Source organism: Ursus americanus, chromosome 5 (genome assembly GCF_024610735.1).
Source record: "Ursus americanus isolate L20-20 chromosome 5, mUrsAme1.1.p, whole genome shotgun sequence".
NCBI lineage: Eukaryota > Metazoa > Chordata > Mammalia > Carnivora > Ursidae > Ursus > Ursus americanus.
Window position 1 is genome coordinate 20,717,971 of NC_142131.1, and position 12,256 is coordinate 20,730,226.

The 12,256-nt window shown below is 39.3% G+C and overlaps 1 long non-coding RNA gene across 4 annotated transcripts in view; it reads left to right on the forward strand.

The window, feature by feature from the left end:
- LOC123791496 (uncharacterized) overlaps window positions 1-11,305 on the forward strand; it is a 79,403-nt gene extending 68,098 nt beyond the window's left edge. For all 4 annotated transcript variants that reach the window (XR_015724436.1, XR_015724435.1, XR_006779412.2 and 1 more), the window contains exons 12-16: window positions 3,631-3,876; window positions 5,146-5,292; window positions 7,225-7,311; window positions 8,919-8,982; window positions 9,321-11,305. This is a non-coding gene — a long non-coding RNA (uncharacterized LOC123791496). The remainder of the gene's footprint in view (window positions 1-3,630; window positions 3,877-5,145; window positions 5,293-7,224; window positions 7,312-8,918; window positions 8,983-9,320) is intronic.
- Window positions 11,306-12,256: the final 951 nt, after the last annotated feature.

The window sequence follows — 12,256 nt, forward strand, 5'->3', positions numbered from 1 at the left end:
AGAAGAATAGGTGTAGTTTGTCTATAGTTGCAGTTATTATTTAAAGTCCAAAGAGGTTACAACTTTTTTCTACCCCAAACACGAATACAAAGGTCTCTTGTATGTGCTTCCTGCATTACGTTCAAGGCCAATTAAAAATAAAGATAATATTCTAACTCTCTAGAGCCTTGGGAGGAGAAAAGAGGCTAAAAGGCAAAAGGACTCCAAGATGGCTGCCTCTTCCTTCTTCCCCTCCTTACTGCCTGTTTTCCACATAGAAATTAATGTAATATTTTGTTTAGAAATCACATTGTAGGTCATTTGCAAATGAGGCAGCCTCGGAGGCACCAATATCTGCCTAGAATACTCTCATGATGCCATCGAGGTATGGAGAGATTAAAATGCAAACATTCAAATGTATTTAGATTTGTACACAGTGACTGGACTCACATGCATACACACTTGAATGTGTGAACAACACACACAGCTGCAAATGGAATAAAGGGCCGAAATCCTTCTTAATTCTTAGGACAGAAGGGCAAAGGAGGGCTCCAGGCCACCTCCTTCCTCCCCAAAGGTTTAAAAATGCCCTGTTCATGGTCTGGGTTCGATTTTTTAAAAAAGATATATCTTACTGATGACTCTCTCATTAGGCAGACTTCTAAAGTCTGGGGAGACAAGATTTCCATAAATTATCTCTCTAACTCATCTCATGCTGGTGTAAAATGCAAAGCTAATTTTTTTTTTATTTTTTGCATTTTTTTTTTTAAAAGAGAGAATACCAAGCTAACCAGCTTCCTGACTAACATGTTAAAGGATTAAGATCACTAATAATTACTGCTATTAATTATAATAAATATATATTCTCAATGATAAAATCCCACCCAGAAAGCTAAACTAAAATAATGTTGAGAATAAATAAAAGTATATTTGGGGCTTTATAGCAGATTTATAACAGGTTACTCTCTAGACTGGAGTGCACTAGGCATAGAACAAAGCAAATGGTTTAGTTCCTATAGGAAATATATTAAAAAGGAAAAAAAAAAAGAAAGAAAAAAGCCCACAACCCTTTATCTAAAAGCCATCAGGGACAAGCACTCAATACAAGTTAACAAGCAGGAACTGATAAGATAACATTTATATGAGGTCAGAAGTCAAATGCCAGTCAAAGGCTTTTAACCTCTTGGGTCATAAACAGGAATAGTTAAAAGTGAGAGGTAGTTATTTATCGGATTTTAAGGGTACCTGATCATTGCCAGAGAATCACCAATGATGAAACTAATTAGGATTTATAGAAAAAGAACTTTGTAGCTATTCAAAGAAAATTAACCTACACACCCATAATTCTGCAATTGGTAGAGAGCAAAACAAACAAAAAAACCCACCCTTCTTTTGAGGGGGAAAAGAAATCTAGCAAATTAAACAGATTTAGTAACAAAATGTCTCTCAGAAACAATAATTTATGGTAAATGTATATATCGATTAATATCTGGTAAATGATAGACCTTATAAATTCTGTATTAACCATCTAACAACAAAAATAAGCATTACATAATTTATTTTCAATTTTTGTTCTTTTTCTTTTACTCCCCTTCAGACCTCCTAAATTAGACAGGATATAACTCCGATATCACAATACTTCTTGCCCTCAGAATGCCGTCATTTATAAATTTAAAAATATATATGTATTCTAATGGCAATTATTTAAAAACATCAGAATATCAAAACTGCTTAATTAAAATGTTATCTCAATCTATCCAGAGAAACAGATGTCTCTTCCTTTATTTGCTGTCAGAATATTGTCCTTTGTTTTGATTTTTGTCCTTTTTGTCTTTTTTTTAGGTTCACATTCCAAACACTTCCTGGTCTCTGAGTCCATGCTGGCTTATATTTTCAAAGCATACCACCCCCCTTTTTTCTCTTTTGCAATAAAAGAAAGGAGATCTAGATATTTCTTTCTAGAGAGAGATAGAGGGATTGTTGTTAGGTCTGCTAAGGCCCACTGTTTCTTTAAACAGAGTCCACAATACACTAGGCGAACATTGTGGATTTAAAATGCTTTTAAATATTTATCAGAAGTATTTTATCATCATATTCAAATGACACCTGGAGTGCACTCACCTTTATTGACAATCTCTGTTCTGAAAGTCCATTTGCTTCCTTAAAGCCCCCCAAGCAGAACAAGGACTACCCGTTTTCATTCAGTTAATGTTTAGTAAAAAACCAAGCAACCTTAATCAGCATGCTGATTGCATCGTCAACTAACAAATAATTTACTACTCTGAGCATTGCATTCCATTAAAAGCTCATTAAATTTTCTGTTCTCCAATGGGAGGTTTAGCTTTTGAACTGCATGCTTTTGCTTCGAATGATCATTTATTCAATTTTTGCAAAATGTTATGTTTTTTTTTTTTCCTAAAGTATAGGTGAGCATTTCAATACCTATGGACTGCAGACATATGGAAACACACTACAGGGTTTGAGAACGTTCCATTTGATTTATAGACTCTGTTTAATAAAAATTCAACGTAATCTCTTGCACTTTTAGAAAATCCTGAAATCATTGAGTGTATCTGTGGTTATGTGTGACCCAAACATAGCCTCAGAAATATTAATACATGATAGAAAATATCAAATCCCTTTTTTAAAGCTTTGATTTTCCTTTTCCACGTATTATAGCTATTGTTATTTTTAGTATTTTTATCCTTGTTTATAGCTATTTTCTCCTGATTCAAAAAGGAGTGTGACACCACAAAGATCTTACCATATTTGATGCCAAACTTAATATCTCCGATGTATGTGTCTGTGTGTGTGGGGGGGGGGTGGCTAGTTACCCAAAGAAATCCACGTTTTCTGGGGTTTACGCATTTTTTTTTTTTTTTACAAACTCACAATCCCCAGAATTATTTTGATGCCCAGACTTGACTAGGAAAGAGTGTATTTATTATTTTTAATTTAGGGACATGTAGGAAAATATCAGCCCCCAAATTAACATGCATCTTTGGATTGCTAATTGTGCTCATTGCAAATTTGGGTCATTTTGCATGAGTGACTTTAATGTAGGGCTGAGATTGCCATGCAGCGCAGTGGATTCCTGATTCCCCGCGCTAATCCTGAACTCGGTGATTGTGTCAGGTGCAGTTCTGTGTGCCCTAGCAGCTGGCTCATCCTCATCAATGCAAATAAGGCAACTCCTACAATCAGAGCCTCGTGAGTGTGAGGCCTGATTGCTGAGGGCAGGCTAAAGCACTACACAGACTCTCACTTTCAAATCACGCTAAGTGACAAGACAACTGCATTGTCCCTCCAGTTCAAAATCAACCTTTTGAAAACAAAACAAGAAGAGGATGGCTACAAAGAAGAGGAAAACCTCAGTGTTTGGGAAATGGACTTGTTTAGATGGGCTTTATTTAGATACAGAGGTAATCTTTAAAGTGCATTTCAACAAATAATTCTTTAGCTCCTATTCTGTGCAAGATACTTTGTTTTAAGGGTTGTGGAGGTGCAGAGGTGAGGGAGACACAGTCCCTGCCTTCGAGAAACCCTACCATTTGATGGCAGAAAATCATAAAAAGGAATATAATAACATAATTGTTATTAAGGTATAGTCACCGAGATCTTAAATGAAAGCCATAAAACATATTTTTACAGGAACTATATAGAGACGGCATTATGGCGCGGATGTCAAGAGCAAGACTTTCGGAAGCTTCGGGTTCAGATCCCAGCTTTGCCACTTACTTGCTCACGTTCTTTCACCTTTCCACCATCTTAATGTCCTCCTCTGCAAAGTGATGGCAACAAAAGTATCTACCTCCCAAGTATTTTAGAAGAAGGAACCGGGATTCCGTATAGAACACACTTGTCACAGTGCTTGGCACATAGTAAGCGCTTGGTAATGTAAGCTCCAATTCTTACTGTTTCCTCCCTAACACATGAAGAAGAGGGGAAGAGGGATCCAGAAATAATAATATGCTACAATCGGAAAGGCATTTATTCGATCTGTCTCTAAATTCCCATTTTACGTGTAGCAAGCACTAGCCCTGTGGAAGTGAAAATACTGTAAATGTAAAAACGCCCTGCATCTCTCAGCGGCATCTGGACAACCCTGGCAACTCGGTACATGAAGGAGAGAACAGGAAATCCCTGTGCTTTTCCTTTTCTTCCTTTCCAAACACGTGTGCAGACTTCCCCTGCATTTCAGCCCCACCCTCTTTATTTTACTGCCTAATCTATAAAGGAGGATTAGCAGCACGCTGCTTTGGCATAGAGCAGATTCTGGGTGAGGACCTGTAGGTAGAGTCTAATGAATACAATTTTCTAGGACTGTGAGTGCATATTTTTAGCTACATGCTGGGCTCCAGCGTTGGCTCTTGAGACAGAGGAACAGATCCTTTGATCAGACTTGGGTGTTGCTCCCAGAAGAACCTTTTTCAGGAAGTAGTTGGGGGAAAATGTCTTCTGTTTCCCTTATTTCTCATTTGTACTCTATCAATTCAGATTCCAGAGAACTGGCCCCAGTAAGTTGCACTACAACACCGAGAGACACCAGTGTGGGAAGCACAGGTACCCCAGGGCAGGAACAGCTCCACTTTCTGGCAAAAGAGGATGGCTGGTGCTCAAGCGTGTGGTTGCTCTCCTTCCCCCTTGGAGAGTAAGCTAGAGGGAGTTAACCTTCCCGGGGGAGGCTTGGCCTAGACAACATCATAGACACCATATCCCCCCTGGAGTTACCCAACAATAAAACTGCTTCCTTTGCCAAACACAAAGAATGGTCTGGAGTTGGATATTAGCAAACAGCAAACCACATAAAGAAGAAAAGGAGGGAGGGAGGGAGGAAGATGAAAGAAAAGGAGAATAGAAGGGAGGATAGAGGAAAAGAAGGAAAATTACATGAAAAGAGAACATAATGTCAGGTTTTTTCTGCTTTAGTTTGCCAGCGACAAGGCAGCCATCCAGTCTGGTCTTGATTTTAGCCAGTGCCATGGCAAGGGTGGGAGGGGGGTGGAGAAGGGGTCTCGATGCGGTGCCAGGCGGGCAGGGATGAGGCGCCAGGTCTTGTGGAAATGCTGACTTTAAGACCTTGGCGGTGGGAGAGAGTGAGCAAGATGGTAAGTGATTTGATCTCTTACATTCCTACTCAGGACCCTCTCCTTCTCTTTCTAATAGGATTAACAGATATTTTCCTAAGCAGAAATCAAAATGTGTCAAATCATCTGAGACAGTCAATTTGTTCACAATGCCCACATTCTTGCAGTACGGATGCAGCACTATTCAAAAACAGCTTCATTTCAAGAGATACAATGCAGCAGAGAGGTAAACATTTATCTTCATAATCTTAGACTCCTTTCAGACTGCTTAATTTTTCCCAGTGATTTTCCCCTCCTCTTTCACTCCACCCCCAAGCTCTGCTTCAAAACATTTAGTACAAAAAAGACATGACTTCCCCGGAGGATTCGGGTCTCAGTGATCCTGATGATGCAACGTGTGCTCTCCATTATTCCTGGGAGCTCCCTGGATGTGTTCCTGCATCCTGCCTCACTGCTTCTGTTGTCCCTAGGTTTGCATCACTCACAAATCCTCTTCAAACACCTGTGCAGGTGACCTCCACCTCTTCCTCCTGCCTCATCCCAAGTTAGCAGGACTCCTTCTGCCCTACGCCCCACCTGCGCTCTTTTTTCTCTTATTGCTGTTTTTGCTATTGTCATTGTCCCCACCAGCACAGCCCTCCGCAGCTTCTCCTTATTAAGGAGGCATTAAATTGCCTTTCTTTGTGCTACCTTAAAACTGCTTGTCCTCCTCTAGCTCCCTTTGAACACAAGGACCAGTGTCACCTTTGGAACAATGAATGAAAGTAGAGTGGGATTCCAACTTCACATTGTTGGCATTCCTGAAAATCTCCTGTGTTTTCATTTCCCCCACCTCCTTCCTTCCCCTGGAGACCCCATAAGGTAGCAGCAATTAGAAGCTCTGAAATGAATAGAAACAATAGCTCCTGGTATGTTTTATTCTTAAGGTTTGAATAGTAGACATTTAGCAAGGAGAATGAAGTCTCATTTTTTCCTTTTTCTTACCGTTGGTATATTCAGTACACATGTATAGATAGTTTTTTTTTAAAGTGGATTGCTGACAGCATTTTCTGTAATAACATATTTTCCATTGATGTATTTTAGGTGTCTATTTAACCATAGTGCTCTGTGTGATCATGGTGTCAAAATATAATGAATTGGTCCATTCTACCTAGAAAGCCCTCACCACCGTTTTCCCTTCCCACCTGTTAAAATCCTATTCATCCTATAGGATCCAGCTCACACCGTTATCTCCTCCAGGAAATTGTCCCAGATCCTCCCCAGAGAATTCTCCCTCCCTCGCTGCTCCCATTTCAGGTGTTTATGCCTCTGCTCTGATTGGAGTCCACTTTGTATTCCAGCTATTGGTAATGTCTGTCTGTACAATTAGACCATGAGGCCTGGAGGACAAAGAACTTATGTCCTCCTCTCTGGACTCTCAGGCACTCCTAGAAGTGGGCCTTGGGTGGCAGAAGGGAGCTATCACCTGAGGACAAAGTGTGGATGGCCGCCTGGCCTTCCCAGCCTGAGAAAAGCCCACCAGTTCGTGTTGGCGGTCCTTTTGGAGGAGGGGAATATCAAACCATCCTGGCCCACTTCTCCCACCCCATAGTTGACAATGATTTCAAGACTTCCCTACATTAGAATTTTTAATATTTTTTCATCTAAATGCTCATCTTTAGTAAATACATAACTAGATGGATTGTGAAGTGAGGGAATTAAAAAGTGCTATCTTATATCTGAACAAATAAATCATTTATATTAGCTCTTCTGTTTCAAGGCTGGTTTGGAATTGGCAACAAATACTAAGGCATCAGTACTCTTTGACATGGTGCATTCATTTATTTATTATTTTTTTAAGTGCTCTGACAAGTTGTTTACTATGAGCCAAATGTCAATTAGTATTAGCCTGAAAAGTCGTTGCTGTGCTCCATGTATGTAGTCTTGGCGTCATCCTGATTATTTTGGTTTTTATTTGCACAAGGTATTTATCTTCAAAGACTCACCACCACCACCACGAAAAAAATCCTACTTAGTATTTTAACATTTGCTTAAAACCATACCTTGCTGGCAACCCTATCATTTCAGTATTGAATTTTTTCTCCTGATAAGGCAAATGACACTTTAGCCTTAGTTAATGTAAAACAGGAAGGTGTTAATCTCATTTTCAACATGTCAGCTTTTCCAGGTAGAGTATTAATACGCAAGATCTCCTGCTGGCAGACTCAACAGAATCTTTCTGGCTGTGAAGCGAAGTCCAAACCTGGTAATTTTTGCTTTCCTTTATTGTATGTGTGCAGGTCTGCTTCATTCACTGAAAAAGATATATCAGTAGCTAAATGCATATAAAGAAACAAAGAGATGTTTGCAAACTATTGACTTAACTCTGTACTCAGACAGTCTGATAGGTTTGCTTTAAAATATTCACACATTACAAACATTTCGGTATGTTTGATAATAAATAGCAACTAGGTAAGGTACATTTTAAAAAGACCCTCCAAGATCTGTAATTTTGCATTAGAGGACTCCAGTCCAATGTCACCATTTGCTTTGTTTAATTTGCTTTCTTGAAAACAATAATTGTAAAGATTTAAACAAGGAAAAGTATGGACTATGTTGCTGGAGGTGTTACAGAATTCCATATCCAATAGGAAAATTTAAATTCTTGAAGTAATGTGGGAATCGAACTTTTTATTTTTTCTTTGGGGTGTAGAGATGAAAAGAAACAAGGTTTCATGGTTTTCAGTTAGTGTGGACAGTGTCAAGAAAATGCGTTTCCTACAGAAATTTTTAGGAGTTTTGGTATTTGTCCTACTTGCTTTATTTCTTGGAACAGTATGGGGAGTTTTCTAAAGGGCAATATCAGAAGAGGTCAGAGGAAAAAAAAAAAGAAATTGTTAACTACAGGGAATATAAAAGAATATTAAAAGTTAGCTTTCTTATTGATAAATATGATTATTAGGTTTTAAAGAAAATATCACATGGTTCCAATTTAAGGAAGAATTAGGATTGGCCTTTTAATCTCATATATAGGATTAGGATTTTATGTGTTTTAAACATCATAGATAAACGGATTATAGGTATTGAGATATTAGTTCATTTCAACTAAAAATATGGAAGAAGCAGAAAGAATAAAATGGGATCCCAGCATAGGCAAAACAAAACAAAACAAAACAAAACAAAACCAAAAAACAAAGCCCAACATCTATGGGCTAGGTAAGTCAAGAGCTGTGGCTGTGGAAGTGGAAAAAGCATGGTCCTCAGAAGTGCCCAGCCACTGACACTTCTCCCAAATAAGGAGAGATTTGAGAGGAGAAATAGTGACAGTGATTCCTGGGAGGTTAATTTTTGCTCCTGTCCTTCCACTCCTTAGTCACACGTACCTGTTTCATGGCTGGGACAAGTATTATTATCCCCACTTTACAGATGGAGAAACACAGTGCAGAGAAACTGAGACTCCTCCCAGTCAAGCAGAGTTATGTGCAAGCCCCAGGCCCGGTGTTCTTCCTTTTTCTTTTTGTTTCTTCCTTTTTTTTTTTTGAGTTTAAATCAGGGCTTGAAAACTGTGAAAGGAAGAGAAGAAAGATGAACCAAAAGATGTAAAACAAAGAAGGAAAAGTCACTGAGGAATTCTGAGCTGTCAAATCTATCCAGAAAAATAAGGCAGAGAAAAAGTGAGATGATAAGATCCTTTTCTTTTATTCCTGTCCAAGTTAATAACATGCACAGTGCCTCTTTTTATTCATCTCCTGTCTGTACATATTTTCCCACACACCATTCTATAGTAATATAATTCATTTCCTTGCCCACTGGGTCAATACTTTATCACTTTACCACTTTCTTTTTGTAATGGCTTTTTGTACTCCTTGCCAGTGAAAGTGTACCCCCAGAAGAAGAGGACGACAAAAGGCGGGAGAAGGTGGACAGGAAAAGCCTGGTAAGCAGGATCACTGTTAGAGCTACATCTCCATTGTTCCATTTCCCCAGTGGGCATTATTATGCATTTCCCCTTAAGCATGAGGGCATGTTATATTCTGTGTTTAGCTTTTACTAGTTACATGGATGAACTCACTTAAACAGTAGGATTAAATTCTAGTGTTGTTCATTGCAGCTACATAACTGGTATTTTATATATTGCATCTTAAATCTTCTTCTGGAAATGTAACACCCTTATACCTGTATAATTGGTGTCATTGTTGACACTTTTATTTTCTCTGGAAACAGTTTCATAAAGTTGCCTCCCCATATCAGCAGTTTGGCTTTCTGTGGTTTCAGTTACCTGTGGTGAACCTTAAGGGGTCTGGAAGCAGGTGATCCTCCTTCTGACGAATCGGCGAAAGGTCAATAATAGCCTAAGTCTACGGTCGCAACGCCTACGTCATTCACCTCACATCATCTCATCATTTGGTATTTTATCATCTGACATCATCACAAGAAGAAGGGTGAGTACAGTGCAATAAGTTATTTTGAGAGAGAGAAATAGACCACGTTCACATCACTTTTATTACAGTATGTTTTTAAAAATGTTCAATTTTATGATGAGTTATTGCTGTTAACCTCTTACTGTGTCTAATTTATAAATTAAATTTTGTCATCGGTATGAATGTGCAGGAAAAAGCAGTATATGTAGGGTTCAGTACCATTCACAGTTTCAGGCATCTGCTGGGGGTCTTGGATCAAACCCCTGCTAACAAGGAGGACTACTTTTGCAACTTGAATTAAAGATTTTAAGCCTCACAGGTTAGCAGGTTTCAGCTAAGATACGGAAATACCGGGAGAAAATAACCCATGAAAGCAGTTAAGTGACTTGCATGGGATCACACACAACAGGCTGAGTCTGAATTAGAAACTTGGACTTTTATTCCAGACTCTGCCTCTTATACGTTGTCTCCCGAATTCAGTTCTGTCAGTGCTAAGTGCTGTAGAGGATTGCGTTGGAATTTCCTGCTCATGGGCTTATTCTTATCCCAAGCCTTACCAACAAACAACCCTACCACGTATTTGTTACTATATAATAATATAGATGAGGCGCAAGCAATTTTTTAGCTACAAGTCGTGAAGAAAGAAACAAAATCAAAATCACTGGTCTTCTTTTTCTGCCTGTCAAAATAAGTAGGGATGTAGGCAGTTGAAGAAAAACATGGGCACCAAGATGTTTTCCCTACTCAAAGCTACCATCTCCAAATATTCTCCCAGTCAACAAATATTTGGTACTCATTTCCTGTCAGGCACTATGGTTGTTAGAGTCCTGAGAGTGAACAAAACAGACACAATACCCACCCTATTGAATGAACTAATTTGGATAGCTATTCTACTTCTACTGCTTCTTCTTTCAAAACATAAGCAACTTATCAGCCATTCACATTTTGGTATGAATTACTTCAGATGAATAATTAGTTTTTCTTGATTCTTTTCTCTAGGTAGATATTAATTATAATAGCTCAGTTTTAGTGTTTATGGTGAGGATGAATCCTCACGCGTGCACTCTGTGCTCTCTCTCTCAAATAAATAAAATCTTGAAAAAATAAAATATTGTGGTTGCTTTCCTTGAAAATGTAAGAAATCGTTATATACTATTGCATGAGAGGTTCATGTTTGTTTTACAAGAAAACAGTGCTTGAATTGACTTGCTATTAGTAAAATTGACTTTCTGGGAAGGAATGTCCTGATCGTTGTGTGGTTCTCAGTCTGCAAGCACATGCTTGCACACACATGGGTATGTCTAGAGGGTTTCACTGAGGAGGACACTAAATAAAAGATTTCAGTTGTCTGAGCAGTCACAATGTCATGATTTGGTTGAATTGGGCACACTTCAGATTTGTTTGTAAGGATGATTACCCGTTTCAGGATTCCCATCAGTTTCTGAGATCCCAAATTTGTAAGGATTTTTCTATGATCTGTATGTAATTGGCAGTGATACAGGCTCAGATGGTCAGGACAGGTGAAAAATATGGGGCTCAGCCTTGCCAGTCAGAAAAACCAGCATGATGCACTGGGCAGGTGTAGAAATGGACTAGTTCTCTTATGGGCTGTTGATAAGAGTTTTGCCATCCAAAATTTCTTCCTCCGCTGCCAGACAAAGCAGGCTGGGTGGGAAACTATAAGGACACATCTAAAAACTTTTCAGTTCTTTGTGAATGCTTCATAGTTTGAGGTTCAGTGTTAAGTAAAGATTAGCTCCCCCTATAGTTTATAGTTTTGTTTTTTAAAAAGATTTTGTATTTATTTATTTCAGAGGGGGGAGAGAGAGAGAGAGCAAGAGAGCGAGCATGAGCTGGGTGCGGGGCAGGGGGAGGAGCAGAGGGAGAGGGAGAAGCAGACTTTCCATTGAGGGGAGCCCCAATGTGGAGCTCCATCCCAGGACCTTGAAATCGTGACCTGAGCTGAAGGCAGATGCCTAACCAGCTGAGCCACCCAAGCATCCCTATAGTTTATAGTTTTTAATGTCCCCCTTTGTATCTGGGCTAGAGCACAGGCATTTGACTTGGGTTCCACTAATTAGATACACCCATACCAGAATATGAGTCAGATGCTGGTGATGCAAAAAAGGATAATTCAGGTAATTTCTTTTCCTCCCTCCTGTAATGGTAGCTGGGGCTACAAGGTAATACATGGCATACAAGAACCAACTTGCCCTTAGCAGCTGGAGTTATTCCTTTATCAAATCAGTTCTGCAGCATAATTTTGGATGCTAGTCTGGAAGCTTAACTCAAGCCTAACTCTCCAGCCCTTTCAACAATTCAGTAAGTCGCAAAATATCCTTTCATTAAACTCCTTTTCTGCTTAACCAACTGAAGTCACCTTTGATCGCTTGCAACTGAAGGCGCTGATGAAAATAGACAGTAATTAGAAGAGATCAACTGTAGATATAGTGGTCAGGGAGGCCTCTCTGAGAAGGCGATATTTGAGCTGGGGCAGGAGGAATGTGAAGGAGTAAGTAATGTGAACAGCTGGGGGGAAAGCTAGAGCTGAAGATGAAGGAGAGATGCTTCTGTACAGAGCTGCGAGTCCAGCAGAGAACAAAACAAACAAGGTCCCTGCGCTGGTGGACTTTACCTCTGGTGGCGGTATTTAGACAGTTAAGGGTAAGCAGATTATAAACAGTGTAATTTCAGAATGTGATCAGTGTAATAAAGGAAATGAAAGAGAGAATTATAGGCTGGGGACTATAGACAGGGGACTACTTTGGACAGGGTGGGCAGGAAAGTCTT